Genomic DNA, 19,473 nt, shown 5'->3' with positions numbered 1-19,473 from the left:
CCTCTATCCTGGGAAAAGTGGTGGCATTCATTGCTGTTGAAATGCTCGAGACACGTGACAAGCGCCCCTTCTGGGAAGAACATGGCGTCTGAAATCTCTCTCAGTGCTGCGCTGTGCCGCCATGATCTTCCCAAGACCTGCACGTTGCACTTGCCTCGTGCATCGACGCGCTATGCGCTACTTCTAAAATATGAAGGGGCTTTTATCATTACTAAAGACCCTTATGTTAAAAAAAAAGTAGCGCAAGATGCGTCGATACACGCGGCACGTGCAACGTGCAGCCCTTGGGAAGATCATGGCGGCACAGCGCAGCACTGAGCTAGACTTTAGACGACATGTTCTTCACAGAAGGGGCGCGTGGCACGTGTCTCGAGCATTTCCACAACATTGAATGGCACCGCTTTCCCAGGATAGAGGGTATAGTGCCTTCATACAGTTTCGCCACGTCTGTCTTAGGGTGGCGGCATCTCGGCCATTTCTATGCCCAGAATGCGCGCGCTTCGATCTCGTTCGGAGCGAGCGCTGAGCCCTGCCCGGCGCTTTGGCGCAATTTTAAAGGGGCGATGCAACAATATTCAATTGGAATGTTTTTCACTTTACACGAGCTCACTGGCACAAGTGGGACTCAAGGATACTCGCACGCAACGCCCCTGACCAAAAACACCTTTGTAGCGCTGTAATTTCAAGGAAAAAACCGAGCGTTTTCATTCATTCTCTCCTTCGCAAAACCTGATGACGTAGCTGGGCGGTGACAGTCCCGCCCAGTGACGATATTTGAATGCGGCTCATAGATTGGACCCGAGCAATGCGTGGGCACTTGCTTTTCGAGCTCGAGAAGCTCGAGCTCGAAAAGCATTAGCTCGAGAAGAATTTGGGTAATATCCTGCGTCCAATCGCTGCAATGACGTCAACAGCCTAACCATAACAATGTCTGGAACTCAGCGCGTGTCCTGTGCCTTGCCAACCCCAGCGCACGGCTATGATCAACATTGGCGGCATATAATAGGCTCCAGATCACGTGGCCGCTTGTTATGGTTGCGAGTTGAGGGGGTGAACGGTGCTCGTTTTTCTTTATTTTTTTTCTACGACTTCGATTGCGTGTGGTGAAAGACGAACGGGTATTTCACGGGTCATTAGCGTTAGGGATCCGTTTTAAGCGGTATTTGCGCAAATACGTAAATCGTTGCATCGCCCCTTTAAGGTCATTCGGCATGCGCAGGCAGTTTTCAATACAACAATGAGTGTCTTCGCCCTATGACAAACGCACATTGAGGCACCCTAATAGAGGGGTGGTTCGCGCTCCCTCTAGCCGGACAAAGGCGCCCCGCAAAAGAATGCAGCACTGATCTCTAATCGATGACATAGCAGAACTAATAGAGCAACGCTGCTGAGCAGGCAAAAGGCAAAAGTACAAGACAGCGAGATTGAAAATCTTTGAAGCGGAGTGCAATCCGTTCACCAATCATAATTAATCGAGCCGCGCTCAAATTTGATGTCGCGTGCAGTTGTTGATCATGAGTCAGACCCACGGGTCAGACCACTGATCAGTGATGAGCTAATGTTCCTTGGTATTCTGTAACCCGTAAAAAAAACGTACTCCCCCCCCCCCCTCCCCCGCCTTTCTTCCGCCGCCACTTAATGCTGGATGTAGCTCGTTTCTGGACTGCGAGTGCCGCAAGTTACAAATACAGTCGGCAGAGTCAAGTAAAACGCTGCTGTAGAGGCACACACACCTTAATGCACATTGTACCAGTAAAACACACCCACATGACGTCGAATCTTGATCGGTATGCAAGCGTACGAAGGCACAGAGACGTAGCACTTCGGCGTGACAAGGAAATTTTGATTACATCGCGAGACCGGTGAAACTTGCTCTCGACGAATTGTGCCTTTTTTGTGCGGCCCTGCACTTTCGTAAAATTTTCCACGTGTTCTCAACAGTAAGCCTCAACGCTTACGCAGGGTCTTGGAAAACCTCTTTAGCGAATGACGACGAACGAGTAGAAAACGTTTCTCCAGCACGCTGACGGCTGCCTTTGTAACGCTAGCAAAACCGCAATTTGTTTATTTGCAAGATGGCCGCCCGGTGACTTCACTAGCACTTCAGCGACCAAGCGGGTATGCGCGATCAACAATAGACCTATCGCCAAATTACCCAAGCATCAAGGAGAATGCAGGGATTGGTGTTCCACGCGCCGCACGTGCTGGCCTCACATTAGTAACTTTCCAAAGCAGATGTCTAAAACAAATTGCATCTTACACGCGCGTTCGTCAACGCTTTATTTTGCTTATTTACTTCGAATCTTTTACACGGGGAAGGCATAGGCGTGCGGCGCCTGGAACACCAATCCCTGCATTCTTCTTGATGCTTGGGTAATTTAGTATTAGGTATATTTCCATAAAGATCAATACTGCAAACGTCCCATCTTTTGCGGGGCTCCTTGGTCTGGTCAGAGGGAGTGGCGGAGCGGCGGCCGTGTTGTCTGGCGAGGGCGTGAGCGTGCCAATATAAAGCGGCACTACAGCGTCTATCCACGCGCGCTAATGAATAAAAATATTTAAACCAAGAAAACAAAAATGGAGCACGCGCCATCAGCCCCCGTTCAAAATTCTATACTTGATGTCAATAATTTTTACAGTTGGTCCTGCAGCTAGAGCGCTCGTTTAGCCGTGCCGCTGTCACACGGGTGGTGCCAACCTCATTTCACACTCATTTTTTTACATCGTTTTTTCTTTTTTCGCAGCCGAGGTGAAAAAAAAAGTTGTTTAGTCTTGAGAAAGTCAATGCAGTTATCCTGCCAGGGTTGAACAAATCTTCAATAATAGCGAAACATCCGTCAACTGTGCTTGAGGTAAGTGCTATCTTTTGGATGAGCATCGTACCGGCGTGCGGTCGTGTATCACTACTGCGTGGTGCACGTTCAAGACCCCAGGCTAGCGATTGTACTGCACTGGCTAAATTGCTCATCTACAGCTGGGAGACTCGTCGTCCCTGTGAGGCAGACCAAGTTCTAGGCTGTATAAACACACACACAACCCAATTTTTCCTATCTGAAACCAATTTAGCTCTTGCAACGTCTGAAAAATATTTCCCAGGGCACAGTTTCCACTGAAACACAGAGCTTTCTAAAAAAAAAAAAAAATAATAAAACACTTTTGTCAATAACAAAAAAAAAAAAAATTGAGTCGCATGTAACACGGTAGGCAGTCTAACGCTAAACAGTACGATTTCATCGGTGTTCGCATCGAAAAAAGAGTGTCCTCAGAGATGAAGCGCATGACGGCCTAGCTCTTCGGCCACGTTGGGTGATCGGTCGGAAGTCAGAAAACAATAAAATTTTCGAATCGCACTCAGTGGCGGAGCGTCCATGCCCTAGAAGGAAATGCGGAGAAACCGAAACTCAAGACGGCCGCCCGTACAGTGTTTCCAGACCACGAAGAGGTTTTGCAACTCGCATCCACGTAGTTCCGTTTTCACGCAGAGGAGTTTGGGTTTTTGTATTGCAGCGTTGAGTGAAGTCATCGGAATAGTTGATACAATCAAACCGACTTTTGAACGTTAAAACATTTCTGTCGGACATTGCAGCAGAGTGACGCAATAAAAATAATACTAATTATAGCTCAATTTGGGAATACAGTTTTATTTAAACTGCGGTTTTATAGCTTATGATATTTGCTAAAAGATTAGTCTCGGAGTAAAAAAAGTGCATAATTTTATTAACTGATTTTAGGGAGTTCGATTGAGTTCTATCCAGTATCCACTGATTTTTGTTTTCCTCACCTGGCAACACTGGGACCCAAGATGGCGCAACGCATGTGGGGCAGGTAGAGAGTTGTGTGCGACGTGGTTGCGGCCTTTGAGTTATTGGATGGTTTTGTTCAAGACAAGGCTCCTATTTCGAGAACGAGCGGTTCAAATCAACGCGTCCGATTGCAGCGAAAGTAATACCGAATCACTGACCGGTCCCACTTCACAGTTCGTTCATCAAGGGTGAGTATCCACCAAAGCATGGTAGCACAAGTTCGGGAAGGGGCCACAAAGCACTTTCCGAAGGCTGTGTCTACAGTGCCGCCCGACGGCACGAGCGGTTCAAATCAACGCCTCCGATTGCAGCGAAAGTAATACCGAATCACTGACCGGTCCCGCTTCACAGTTCGTTCATCAAGGGTGAGTATCCACGAAAGCATGGTAGCGCAAGTTCGGGAAGGGGCCACAAAGCACTTTCCGAAGGCTGTGTCTACAGTGCCGCCCGACGGCACTCCAATCGCGCTTACAAGTGCCGTCCGGGAGTCGGACGGCGCGTGTATCACTGGGGAGCTCGTTAACGCACCCCCGCCTGCGTTCACGCCGCTTCGCGGCGACAGTATGCGGCTGCTAATTACAAAGCTATTGACCCATTTGGCCCTGTCGTACACGCCGCTTCGCGGCGTCCATACCAAGCCCCGCTTTCCCCGATGCACCTCCGGAAACGAAGTACCATGCTATTTCGCTCAGCGAAATTTCGGCGACAACATTCGTTTTTTTCCTGTGTTAATGGTAAAAAAATAAATGTACATATCGCCAAATGCGTCGGCAAAATAAAATGTTCGAGAAAACAAAAACAATAAAGTAAGCCCGCAGTGGGGATCGAACCCGGGATCACGTGCTTATGTGACACATCTTACCAATACGCCACACTCCCCTTCGTAAAAATCGTTTTGAGAACTTGTTTTATACGAGACTTTCGGACGCCACTTGAACGCGCGAGTGGAGTACCGTTTATTGAGTTTCGTTTATTGCTCTAAACAAAAAAACTGCCGCGGCCCCCCCCCCCCCCTCCTCCTCCCTCCCTCCTCCTCCCTCCCTCTGCGGCTCTTGAAAATTTTGTGATTTTGTTTGCAGCTCTGTGTTATATATCTAGGGTTAAGAGCATGCAACGACCGATCCAGTTGTTGTAGATCAACATGGATTACCCAGTCGGTCACGGAAGCACGTCGAATGAGAGGAACAGAGAATAAAAGCAAAGATAGGGTTCACTTAATGAAAGAAGATCAATGATATGTCTCCCCTATAGGGGGATCGAGCCCATAGCCTTTTGATTAGGAGCCCGATGTTCTACCCCTGCACCACTGAATGGCACAACGAACGGCGTTTCATCTGGGTTCTTTTAAGTCACGCAGCTATTGCAGAACATTCATGTGACTCGCGTGGCGCTTGCACTCGCCAGTCATGCCCGGCGGTTGACGTGCTGTAGTGGCAGGCTTCCTGCCATGCTTTGTCGCGTTTTAGCATGGACTAGCCGGAGTGGCTACAAGTGCGGGCAAGCGCCTTGCGTTTAATTGCGGTTTGGTTGTACGAGAGCTCGAGCAGGAGGGACAGCAGTGAAAGCAACTCGCTTGTAATTGTACCATTACCAGCTAGTTCATGCTAGGGTAAGACAAAAGGATAATGTTGTCGCACCTTCCCTTCCATTTGGCAGCGGAAAAAAATTTAATGTACCTTGATCCAATGGGTAAATTCGGATGACACATTCTGTGCAGGTGTGTGTCGCGGGAGTGATTAAAAGCTCATGATCCCAGTTACAAGCTTCGCAAGTCTTACTATACTCTGTGTGATCAGAGTTTTCTCGTAGGATCAAGGTGCATTTATTTCTTTGTTGTGTCTAGTGCTTAACAGTGTCGCGGAGTCTATGTACAGCATCCTGCGAGCTTTGATTGGACCTGCGTGGCCGTACTGCCTAGGCGCCAGGCTGTCCTTTCCAGGATGTCATGGGCGTACTTGTTTACACTTCGCATTGAGCAACTGTGTGTGTGAACAGTGTTAGTGACAGCCAGGCTAGCACTTGACGCTTTGTTCTTAAAATTGAAAGGCTGCCATCGAAACGTTAAACGCAAGACACAGGTGCATCGAAACAATGTGAGCCAGCGTGCAAACAGTCGTAAAGATGGCTGCTCCGGCGTGCTGCACACAGCAGTTTGCGACACATGCTTTGGATCTTGCATACGTCGGGTCGTTCGGGTGGCTCTGCCCAGTTCAGGCAGATACGAAGAAAACTGAAATTTTTTTACGTTTAAGCTCTTGTTGGAATACTAAGCTTTTGTAGCGTTCTCCGAAAGACGTCAAATACCTTGTGCTCAAATGCCGGAACCATGCATTGCTTTTATAGATAATTATTTTGTTCTCAAGAGTCGTTACTTGCGGCTCCTTTGGGCGAAAACTGCGCTGCGGTTCAATGAGACGAGGGTTGCTGAGAGTCGTTGTAGATTTGTTTGTAATTTCGAAGTGCTTTTTGAGCAAAGATCTAGCTTCGAACACGAACAAAGCCTTCAGTGACAAACTGGGTGAAGCTCGGGAGTGCGTTGTTTAATTGGTGAACAAACCCTTTATTCCGTAATGGGAGCAACCAAAGCTAAGAAAGTCGTGAATGAGCCGGTACAATTTTTTTTCAATCAGCGTTTGACAGTTCTTAAGGTATCGATGTAATCGCAACATGGCTGAAATGATGGTATCCAAACATAGTAAATTAATCGCGTTCGAGCACCGCGTACAAACCACCGATTGCACCACTGGTGTGCTCCCTCGACCTTGCTGTTCACAGGAGGAGAAATGGGAGGAAAGTGTCTCGGGACTTTTTCCTCCCAATTCTGACCATTTCAAGCATGCAATCGTAGATTTATCTCCCCTTTCTTAGTATTTTCTGCCACAGCCACAGAGGTGGCGAAATATGTTTGTTTGACGTAAATCTGTATGAGTGACTTTATACGTGGAACCGAAATATGCCGACGCCTTCAGGCTAAACTGTGCTTCTAATGTAGAAAGAAGTGCACAATGAGATTAGCTAGTCATGCAGTGTGCTGGTACGGAGATTGCAGCTATGAATACTGTTTCACAGGAAAATATGTTTTGTTTTGCTGCAGTTTGTGTCATCAGACATTGCAGCACATCATACCTACGACAGACGGTGGTGCCTGCCGTGTGCTGAGACCTTCCAAGGTGACCTGGGCAGTTACCGTACTTGTGAGCATGGGTGCTTCCATAACCTTGCCAAGGTAACCTCTAGACTTGGGCAAGTATCGCCTCATATGCAATGCCAAAACTTCCCTTTGCGAGGAAGGTCATAACCAAGCTGCACCAGAGCCTGCCTGGCTACCCCTAGCGTGACATATAGCAGCATCACTATAAGCGGCATTCCGTGTTTCCAGAATTAATCCTTTGGCGATCATAATCTAGAAAACCCGAGACTGATAAAAGCAGGGAAACAATGTCGGAGAAGAAAGACAGGGGAAAAGAATGTAATCCTTTGCGGCATTGGAGGGTGTTTTCTGGAGTTTACCTTTGTGGAAAATTTGATGTTTCTCAGAGCTTGTTTTGATTAAATTCTCAGTTTTTCAGAATAATTTAGATATTAAATTTGCTTGCTGAGTTTCTCGATTCTCAGAAAGTCAAAAGAAACAGAAAAAATAACCAGACACAAGTGTATTAATTAATTTATAGTCTCAATGATTGCCTGTGCCTAGACGAGGCTTCTTGAGCTGAATATGGCGGTGTGACTCTAGATCCTCTACAACTCGCAGTACACCCCAGTTAATACCAACTCTCCCACGACAAAACTTGCAAACCAGGGTTACTTATCCTACCTAGTTTGGCGCAGTATCGCTTTCGGAGCTCTTGCGCCATAAAACCAGTAAACAACAACAACAACAGGGTTACTTATCCAAGTGTCGGTACATTAAGCTATCAGTCTCCTCGATTCGGTCACTGAAAAACTTTGTTTTACCCACCTTTTTAAAGGCTCCCTGACATACTTGCTACTCACAGCCGTAGGTGCCACGGGAACGTGCCATGCTGCATGGCTGTGCGGGGTGAAGTGTGAAGTCTAGAAAGTTCCGCCGCCTTCGCTCGTCCCACAAAATCTGCGGGCTAATGGCTTCCTTCATGATAGAAACTGTACCCCTCTTCACGTTACGAAGCCCAAATGGTTTGTTCGAAACTCTTGTTTGGAGCATGGCTAGCACAACCACATCAGAGAACAGAATGGAACATATTTCTTTCGTGCTGCTGAGCTATTGTTGGGGTTCCGCAGGCTTTATTTGTTGCCATTGAAATTCTTCTAATCAGTTGGAAACAAGTTCTACTGCCAAAACCCAACCCCTCCCCACCCCGACGTCACAAATACTGATGTCACATAGACAAGGGGAACACGACTACAACATAAACAGAATCACTTCTGGACACTAAGGCATACATTGCCAAGATTGCAGATGTCAAGCAGAACTAAAAACATTGCCCCGTAATGAGTAAAGATAATAACCAACTAATTAGGGAAGTTATTGAAGCTGAAAAGATTTCGAGGTTAGAAGAAAACTGTCACTAAACCTTGTCCAGATTTATTACAAAAAGAATTATATAATCTTGCATCCAGATAAAACCAGAAATAACAAAAAAAAATCTTATTGTTTAAAAAGACAGGCACAGGCAGAGAAGAAATAATACAAGTCTGAGTTGCAAGTCAGAGCTTCATGAATGTCTTTTCCTTTTGTGTGTGCCTGTGCTTGGTTGTGAATTTTTCGCGCTGTAGAGGGGTATGCAACACCAGCTTGCCCGAGCCTCCATATTTTTAATACTGCCAGTAGAAACTTTCACTTTGAAAATATCATGAGGACCGAATTTGAAAATTAAATGTCGCCAAACAATTTTTTGCGGACGTAAGGTTTTGGTTACGAGGTCAGTCATAGCTACTGGTGTGTTTAGCCAATTTTGAGGCAAATTTGTGACCTTGAAAAAAAATTACAGGTATACTGTTACATTCTCCTTAGCCTCCTGAAGATGTAAATCACTGGATTGAGCCCCTACCATATTGTTTTGTCTCATAACTGATGCAGGTATCTTCTTTTTTTCTTCAACTCAGTTCGACGTAGGAGCTGCCAAGAGTCCTGTCCCTTTCACGTGAGCAGTGGCCAGCCCTGGAAGAAGCAATCTTTGGTCTGCTGTAATCCATTCTTTGGGCAAGTGAATAAATTTTTTTGAAGCAGAGACCTGGTGTTTGCACAGCAGCTTCACAGAACAAACAACACAAACACAAATGTTTCTGTGCCCAAAGCCTTCGTAGCTGCTTGAACTTACCGATCTGAGCTTGCACGTTGCAATGTTAAGGCAAGATGCAGATATAGTTAATGTCTCTCTAAAAAAATTGGGGGCACCTTATGCTTGGATGCCTAGCTTGATCAACTTGGAACGTCCAGCCGAATTGAAGCAAGGATCTAGCCGAACTGAAGCATGCAGCCGAATTGAAACTTGTAGCCGAACTGAAGATTTAGCCAAACTGAAGCGTCCAGCCGAATTGAAACTTCTAGCCGAATTGAGGATGTAGCCGAACTGGAACGTCCAGCCGAATTGAAACTTCTAGCCGAATTGAGGCAATAGCCGAATTGAGGCGGCAGCCGGATTGGGACGAAGGACACACTAAACTCCGAAGTTTTTTGTTTGTCCTTTGTCCGGTCTTCCTTGGCCAGTCTTCCCCTCGCTCTGGGATTTTCGGTGTCTGCCTAGTCTGTTTACTAGGACGAAAAGATTGTTCTTCGGCAAAGTTCGGCAAAGATTCGGCAAAACTTCGGAAAATGTCTCCGCACGCGCGAGAACGCGACGGAGCCTTGGATTGCAAATGGACGCTGTGCAGTCGTGCGGTTACCATCGTGCAGTGTAGTACAAGCAGCGGTTACGCCGCGGTGTGGGGTAGGCAACACGGTAACTGTGCGTTTGTGATCGAGTGTGGTCCTCTTCAATATTTTCTGCCTCAAGAATAGAAGATCGACCAGTAATTTACGCAGTCCACTGCGCAAGTGACGAATGATGCCGTGCATTCTGAAACATAGAGACATTGTCCCACAATTACTTTAAAGCACTCCTCGCGATTATAACAATTCTTTTTTCGGCTCAGGATTAGTGTGTTGCAAAACAAAATATTGCTTCTTCAAGTAGTGTTATTTCGCAATTTTCATGTATCTGCATAAAACTAAACACAGAACTATAATGCTCGACGTTGCACATCTGACATTCACTCTCCCCATCTTCCGAAACGTTCGTGTATTCCTAAACACCAGAAACCGGTATTTTAAAGGTTAAAAACGAGACGTTGTAAATATGGGACGCACACTTTCATGCAAAGCCGACTCCAAGTGACTCAGCAACCGTTGCATTCGTTTTCCCGCACAAAACGGTGGCTCCCAGAGAAAGCAAGAACACAGCGTTATTGCCTTCATTTTAGTAATGTGCACACACACGTTGGCCTGCGCTGGTGATACCTTAAAACCGAAACTCGTAGCGTGATTCGTGACTGCGCCACGCTCGCTTCTACCCAACCTCCCTGTCGCGCCACTCCTGCAATGAGTCACTAAAATTGCCAGTGAACACACAAATACAACATATAATGCATATAAGCCCAGTTATTACTAAACAAGATGACATTCTACAAGATAATTGTATCGGTGTCGTTTTTAAGTTAAGAAAAAAAAACTCTTTGCCAAGAAAAACTAAATATCAACGCTGAGCCTAATAACAATGTATCGAATCGAAAATTCGGCACCGAACTTTCCAATCGGCAAAAGTTTGACCCATCACTACCTTTTACTACCGTTTTACCATGCTTAAACGAAAATTCAGCTGAACTCGTGAAGGTTGCTCCCAACCTTCACTTGTCCCCTTCTAAGCTTTGTTAGTTTTAGGGTAACTATATCCGTGAACCATGGCCTCAGAAAGTCCAATGCCGACATGGGGGTGGCAAAAGAAAACGACAGATTTGACGCAAAATTAAACCCAAAGAGACGCCCAGCCATCCCCACCGAGCGAATTTATAAATCAGCTTGATAGACACAAATATTCTTTGTTTATTCTCAATCCTCCACAAAAATAAATAAATAAATAAACACGATTAATAAAAGCAGATTGTCAGGACTGTAATGCCTGCGCTCCCCGCCGAACATCCGCGTACAGCGGAAAACCAATGCCCGCGAGATTCGCGGGTACTGCTTTTCCGCAGCACATGGGTGCTTAGCAAGGAGTGCCCTCAACGGGGCCACGCCCACTCCCGATGAACGAATGCACGAACTAAATGAAAGCTGCACTTGAATTAAGCAGCTTAAAATTGCATCAAAAACATAGCGGAAAAATCAAAATATTTAAATTTGTCCGAAATAAAAGTGAGTACGAAAATTTCTAGCTTGAATTATCGCGAGACCACTGTATGCACCGTTTCACTGCGAGTCCTACCACAGCCGACGCGACGATTCGACGAAGACAATCGAGCAGACCCAAAACCGCGCCGTTACACCGCTCATCTTTGTGGATACGCCATCACCAACTTAGCCAATCGCAAACATAAAAAAAAAGGTGGGACCTCGTTGCATCCACTGCACGCGATTGGTGTAGCCGACGATGGCAGATGCGCAAGGGCAACAAGTGCAGGGACGACGCGCTTCGGGCGCTGCTCAACCGACACTGTAGGACGGTAGCGCAGCCTGTGGTCGGACTTAAAGAAAAACTGAGTATATCTTCGAAAAATGTCGCCCATAAAAAGCCAGCCAGGGGGTATTTACGCCAGTCCCTGTATGAAAGACTAAGTTTGAACTGACGAAAGCCTCGTTCTACTTTTATGAAACAAATGGAACCAGTGCCTTCGACGAAGAAAACAATTCAAGAACTGCAACGCACCGTGATGGTGGTTCCCGGTTGGATGACGTGGTTCCGGTGGAACCGGAAGGCGAACTCATCGTTGCCGGACTTGCGGTCGATCCGCCAGCCAGCCAATGGAATCTCCTGAAAAAAAAAATCTATATATATATATATCGAAGGCGCACTTGCAAGGATCAGCTAACGCGCGGTAGGACCGTCGCTTACGGGAGTGGAGCCTGTTCCTTGGAGTCTCGAGCCCGAAAAGGAGAGCACCCCAAATATTTCTCGCAAACCGAGTGGCCAGCTGAGCTGGCAATCTTGTACCGCAATTCGAAAAGCAAAGTCGAGCACCAAATTGTTCTCCGGAAACTTGCACAGGTTTTTATTTCACTTAGAGATATTAAAATGCTGTGGAATGTACCCCGTTTTCGCAGTTAAAGGCGGGCGCTCAAAATTTTCTTCAGCGTGGCAGAAGATTCCCCCTCTTTTCTTTTTTTCCTCCTCCCCTTTCCTCCTCTATTCTCCTCCTCGCTTTTTACGACCTTCTCGCACGAGTGCTAATAGGCTTACCGGCCCCCCGACAAAATCTCTGTAACCCTTCAAGGTTCTCTGCTTCAATCCCAAACACCAGGGATTAGTTAGGCAGGCTGGATATGAGTTCGGAAGGGTTCGGGCTGGCTCGCTTTTCTTCTTTTTTTTTTTCTTTTGCTCTTTTTCTGCAGTTCTAAAAAACACTCAGATAGTCAACACCAACTAACTTTTACATTAAGATACTTCCGCATGCGGCCACATACGCTACAACACCGCATATTTATCTCGAGTGAACGGAACTTGAACATCACAGCAGAAGGAAAAAAGATGGGTATTTTTATCCGATCTTTGAGCTCTACCCAGAGAGTTGAAAATTTGTAGTTCTAACAACGGCACACTGAATTGTGATTTTATCACTATTGTGTTTTTGTTTTGTTTTTTGTTTTTTGTAAAAACTAATAATCATGAGTAATTACAAGTCAAAGATATTGCAGTCAGAGGGACACAGTCTGACCATTTCAGACATAATATATACGTTCGTACTACAGGTATTTTCTAGAGTGACGGCCGCCTCGTTGAAGCTACTAAGAAGAGTAAAAACAAACTTCCATAAGGACTGAAACGGTTTATGGTATATTTCATCTATTTTCAGCCTTTGAAAAAAATTTCTTCGTGGCCAAACGTGCAATTAGTTTCTGTCAACAAATGTAACTGAAAACTTGACACCCGACAAATATCTTGCGTATTAGCAAAGAGAACGGGAAACACGGAGATTAAACCGAAAAATCACAATTTTCTTCGCGTAAAATAGTGCAACTAGCAATAGTAGCATATTATGCCATTTATTAAAAGACAGCAGGTATTACGAAGTTTTCATTCTCTTCTGTTCGCATTTGTTCGCTGATGAAGAAATGGAATGCCCAGATAGCCTCTGCAGCCCTTACATAATTGTTTGGGGCTTTGTCAGGGTAGGCGAAGGCCATCTCCAAAAAAACCCAGGAGTTCGGAAGGTGTGCTACCGCAAGTTTTGGGGCTGCTTGGCTAATTTAGGCGTCTGGCGTTCCCCGCCTACTTAGAAAAGAAGCGGAACAGCGGTCAGCTCAACGTCGTCACCAAGCGGGAAATCAGGCCGAAATGTGTCCTTGAACACGTGCGAGATCGAACCCAACCGGGATTCGCCACAATTCATCTACGAAAAAAACTATAAAAAGGGGTAGGCTTAAACGATTTGGCAGTTTTTGAATTTAGTCATGCAGACTAACTGTCCACAAGTACGGAAAGAAATGCGATAGAAATGCAGAGCTCTATTGTGTTCTTTATGTCCATACTTGTCTATCGCGCTGTACGCCAATTAAAATTAATTCTCCAATATCTGTAGATTATGCCTGGTTATGTTGTCTTTAAAAGAAAAGTAATCAAGCAAGTTCGGTATCGTGCCACCAATTTGTGCATATACAATTTTATGTGGAATTCAAAGTCAAAACAGTACTTCTGCGGCAAATAATGCATCTGTCGTTCTTCGTCTTCCTGAAGCTATGAACTACCGATCTCGGCTACAGGACTTTTGGGCCCACAAAATATCACGCTCAGTAGAAAATTCGCCTTTTCTACCAAAAGTACTGGAAATTATTTATTTTTCAAACAGGTCGGGTGGTGATGCGTGTTTGAGTGTAGGACCGTTGACTGGGCACTGGTTTGCGCCAAGAGTACAGTGCTTCCATTCATGCTGCCCGCGACGAGTGTTGAAATTTGAACATAGTAGAAATAAAATTATTTTAAACTCGCGCTTTCTTCAGGCAATAAGATTTTGATCCTACCTTTTATTCATTGTCGTCTTCGATGAGGGAACAACTTGCCGAGGAGGCCGCGCTCTGCGCGTACGCGGCTTGGCAGATAAGGTCGCGAATGCTTTTCACGAATCTTTAAAGACCAAGCATAAAAATGAAAAACTTTACGCCAATGAAACCAACTTTATGTTTTGGGCAGACGTCTTGCGAGAGTTGCAGTATTTTAATTATGCCTAATAAATTAAATGTTTAGGACTAAGTACCAAACTTTTTTAGATGTATTAGGAACGAAAATGTCAATTGGAAAGTTCTAGAACTGCTTGAGAAACACCCGATTAGCTGTTTGCAACGTGATACGGCTTGCGTGGCTTCCTTCTGACTCGTAATAAAGCTTATGAAACATGACAAAATACCCCGTGATAAAGCGCCCGCCCCATCATAAACTCAATTTCGAATGTCCCGGGAAAAAGTTGCATGCAAGACGCGGTGCCCCACGCTTTATTTATATCAGAAAAGAACTGCCTTCTGTTTTATATACAACGTTTTTTGTTTTGTTTTTTTACTTACTAGATATTAGAAAAAACGTGGAAATTAACGTTTTGTGGATGTGAGCTATATACGGCCAGGCGAAGATTGGGTTCAAGAAAGAACGCAACAAAAACCGACTGATTACCTAACATTTGTTAATGAACTTTTTGATTATAAAAGAGAACGGAATAGTTGATTTATAAAGTTCTTGGGCGTAATCGAAAGCCACCAAATTGTCCAGTGAAAATTAGCGCTATTGGGGTTTGTGTAGGTGAGCTATACGGCTAGGTGAGGATTAGGTTCAATAACGAACGCAACTAAAACCGACCGATTGCCTACAATTCGCTAATTAACCCTTTAATTAGAAACAAATACGGCATCTTGTATTTAGAAAGTTGTTGGCCATAATCGCAAGCCACCAAACCGTCCATTCTTAAAAAGATGTAACGCGCGTACACTATTATACGGCGTCCTCCTAATTTTGGCGCGAAAATATAGTTCTGATTTTATGTGGGCTCCATCTCCGCGTGGCACAGCCTAACGCCATGAAGCCAAAGCGACAAATCATGCGCATCGCTGTGACAACGCTACTGTAGAAGGGGCGAGGAGTGCGGTGGGCGAAAGGATTGCGGTAACACGATTCGCGTCCAAATTAGGCTTTTTAGGACGCCGTGAACCACTTCACGTGCACTACATCTCTTTAAAAATGAATGATTTGGTGTTTTTGATGACTACAGATAAGGTACAAACCGCAATTGCGTAACTCCGACGTCCTTTTTAAGAAAAATGTCTAGTCGTTAAAAAAAATCGCCCTTTATAAGCACGATTGTAAGGCAGTTCTTTACGTCCGGCGACATCATTACGGCATCGAAGGAGACGTTGACCACAGATCATACGCTGTGTATGATCTGTGGTCACTGTTTTTTTCGTACGAGAATGAGCAAACATTTGATACCAAATAAAATAGATTTAGCATTCACGAAATTCGACTTGTTTACTTGCTTCAAATCAATATTTGATTTGATTACACTTATTTTGCACCCGTACACGCCTACTTTATTCCCTAATGAGTTACAAGTGATAATTACATTGCTTTTTGTCGTGCGAGGTCATCGCAATTTATTATTAACAATCGGAGCTATGCGATTGCGCGGAGGAAGCGCATCTGAAGATATTCAAAATTGTTCTGAATACACAAACGACTTCAAACGTCTTCCTGTTTGGGTCCTTTCCTACACGCAGGACAGTAATAAAGCCAAAACCTTATAGAGGAGACTATCGCTATCAACTCAACCCGCAAACACGATGTGAAGCGTGTCTTCGTACTTTGTAAAAGAGATAAAGGCGAGCAAACCATAGCGTCGAATGTCCATGCATCAAAATGTTCGTGCACCGAAATATCCGCGCACCGAAAAGTCCCACACCGAGAAGTCTTTGCAGCAAGGAGTCCGTACACTGAAATGTCTGTGCACCAAACAGTCCTCACCGAAATGAACTACAGCAAAACGCTCTACACCGAAAAGTGCTAGACCCACTACGGATGGGATCCTCCGTCACCTCTGCCGGTTTACGAACCATGATGATTCAGAACCACTGGTCTATGGAGCGCCATCCCTGATATACAGAAAATGCCGCTCGTACTTCCCGTTGTCGCCATGAATCCGCCTAAACAACGAAAGATGCCAAATCAGATATTTATATTAAAATTGATACTTCAATGACTACTTCTTTGAGCAGAACAAGGCATTTGTGCTCTCACAACAGCAAAGAATCGTCTTCCAAACCCATGCTAAAGAAGAGCCAATGCAACTCGTCGGGAAGAGCAAGTGCCAAGCTCGCTCAAAACAGCTACTCGGTTGGTTCAGCTCCTTGTTGCAGGTGTGCCGGCTGGCTTCTGGATAATCTTTTCAAATCCTTGAAGCTTTCATTTCCTCCACTCCAAACTTGTAAAAAAAAACAAAAAAAAAACAAAAAAAAAAAACAGGCAAATGGCAAAAAAAAAAAAAAAGATCGGAAAATGGCGAGGAGGAAACGAGAGGCAATTTCCTCCTTTCACAGTGGCGAGAAGGAAAGTGAGGGTCGGGTTCCTTCTCTCTGCTTGCGGGCCGGCCTTTAACCGAGAGTGAAGCGTCTGTTTTATTTCCACCACCCATACCAGGCTGCTCCAATTTGTCGAGATTCGAGAAAAAAACTTTGCCTTGGTGAAGCTAACTGCGAATGAGTTCAATCGTTGCAGACGTCTGCGAGCAACGCAAACGAAAATAGAAATGGAATTTCAAACACTGAAAGTAAACGACAACACAATCTACAGATAACAATGCCCCTGCTTCTTAGGAGAGGGGCAGGGAAACAGTAGCATAGAGTATGAAAGCACTGCAGCTTGTGCAACGAAAATTCGTGCCGCAGAGCTCAAGGATCACGTGCTCAATCCACTCTTGTCCGTTCTAATGTGAATGAGCATCATACCGGCGTGCAGCCTTGTGTCACTACTGCGTGATGCACGTTAAAAAACACCAGGCTGGTGGCCGTACTGCACTGGCTAAATTTTCTGTCCACGGAGCGACTACTTCCCACTGTATAGACATACGAACACGACGATTACTTTAGCTTGGGAAAGAATGCAGAAAATTCAACTATGTGTTAAACTTTGTTTTACCTGAAGTCCTAATGTCGCTATGCCACGAGCCAATAGAGTATATCAAGCGGCTTCAAGTACATAGCGCGACGATATTCGAGCGCCTATTTTATTGTCGAAATGTCAACCACGTTTGTGCTAGACCAGAGACACCAATTTTTTGCTCTTAAAGCACCAACATATTATTGAAGAAAAATTAAACCGAATGCCGTCACGTCACTCTGAAATTAAAAGCCGCACCGCTCCGCGAAAGTACTCAGGCAAGCTACAAGCGCACAAATCCTGTGAAACTTTGCTGAACCGGATTTTCCTTTACTCTCGCACCTATGCAACTCCTGCGGGGGCAACTAAAAGGATCAGGTTTGTAACGAGCCCCTCTGCGTTAGTGATGTCGCGTTTTTCTTGACGGCGTGTTTGCGAGTTTCGCCACTTGTGGTGGCAACGGATCAGAACCTAACCGTTTCAGTTGCCCCGCTCTCCACAGGCGTTGAATAGGCACGGGAGAACAAGGAAACCCGGACCGGTCCTGTTTGACAGGGCTCGCGTCATGGTGCGAGCCCCGTCGTTTTGGCCCTATGTTTTGGCGTTTTTTCGAGCAAACAATTGGCGCCTCCGCGGTGTCGCCATCAAATGTGCTGTGACCTCACACTTCCGAGCACATCCGCTTGAGATTATTTCAGCCCTTGGTTGTGTTCCGACTTCCGACAAGACGGTGTTAGGCTTTGTGCAATTCAAACATGATTTCCCTTTCATGTCACAGGCTTCCAAGCATTGGCCTTACAGCTCCTAGATAACAAGGCTGCAGTTATTGATTCTAAACGCCGCCTAAAGAGGCAACACGGGGCATTGATTGATCAAGTGCCACATCAGCGTCTGATGAAGACTTGTCTTTAATCGACGAGAACTTGACCGTCGGCTAAACGCCGTCGCAGCACTTGGGTCCACCCTATGCCCCCGCGTTTGCCCCTTCAGAAGACGTCGAAAATTCGGCACCACGGCCTTACCCAGGAGACGTCTAGGGGGCTTTAGATGGCAGACGAGGGCGACGTTTACCAACCTTCGTGCCCTTGTTCTTTACGATGACGTATTTTTCGTTCGGGCAGTGGTCCGAGATCTCCAGGTCCCCCTTGGCGGATGCGGAGACCTGGACGTCGAAGTTTGACTGCTCCTCCCGGTGGGAGAAGGTCCGCCTGCGCTTGGCGCCTCGGAGCAGCGGACTGGGGTACATCTCAGCCCCGCTGGTAGATGCGCCTGAGAGGGACGAAATATCGTTCGCATCTCGCACGGTGTATCGCGTGTGTGCGACACGGTTAACGCGTCGCTCGCCTCCATTGCCCGCCCTTGACTGCGCTACACGACGAGCGAGTCTGACAAAATCCGTCCCTTCGCACGAAAGGGGAGGGGCATAAAAGCGAGGAGTCTCATTGCGTACAAGAAAGGAGGCGCAAAAAAAATTAAAGGCAGCGTCCTCTGTATGGAGTTTGGTTTTGCGACGTTAATGCGCGCTGAGCAATGTCGTCGGAACCACCACGACAATGCTGCTTTTTCGCAGTTTGCTTTTTACGGACGCTAGTGGTCTTTGCGTTTTACAGTTCACGTTGCGTTCCCAAATATGTGCCCCCTACACTAGCAGTTTTGACGACAGCACTTTTGATTCTAAGAAAAAAAAAGGAAAACCGGCGATCGCACGTGTGCGCCTACAATCCCGTGCCAGGATCTTCCGTGAAAAGAGCAGACAACGTAATGTGCAAGCCTTGTCTTCTGGGTGGTGGTGGTGGTGCGGTGCGTGGAAAGAGTCTCCGCAAGGGCGATTAAAAAGTGGAAAAAAAAATACGGCAATAGGTTAGGCGAGTTTCTTTCGCTGCGACGAGTCGGAGTTGCTCCCAAAGGATCGCCAACATCATTTTTACGCATTGCGTAAAGAGAACCACGACGGGCGAGGTTTCCCTGCTCATTTTGAAGAAGTTCTTTGTGTGTAACAAAGCGACACCAGCAACGTGGCGTTATCGGGACCAACACATTCCAAAGTGGCCGAAATGCATGGAACCCTTTCCTCTAGATCATTTTTAAGAGTTAATATAATTTTCCACGGGGAAACGTCGCATGCATTTGGGCCGGTTTGGAATGGCTGTTTCCCAAGGGCCCAGATCACTGGCAATGCTTTCAGACAAAGAAGCAAAAAAGCATCAGTTGCAAGATCTGCACCTACTTCAGGTTTGTTTCGTACTTGCACAAAGAAAAACACAGACGTATGACATTCTATACAACAAAAAGTTTACAAGCGCCCTAACGATTGTACTAGCAAAAGCCCGGCCAACCTATTGTCTGCTCTCGTATTCCGCCCT

At 45.9% G+C, this 19,473-nt stretch overlaps 1 pseudogene; it reads right to left on the bottom strand.

Annotated features, from left to right (window-relative positions):
* The window catches only part of LOC120843460, a 52,950-nt pseudogene that overhangs the window by 19,962 nt on the left and 13,515 nt on the right, over window positions 1–19,473 (bottom strand).

Source organism: Ixodes scapularis, unplaced genomic scaffold (genome assembly GCF_016920785.2).
Source record: "Ixodes scapularis isolate PalLabHiFi unplaced genomic scaffold, ASM1692078v2 PGA_scaffold13__105_contigs__length_92229423, whole genome shotgun sequence".
NCBI lineage: Eukaryota > Metazoa > Arthropoda > Arachnida > Ixodida > Ixodidae > Ixodes > Ixodes scapularis.
Note: the sequence above shows the minus strand (reverse complement) of the source record. Positions and strands in the feature narration are given on the sequence as shown.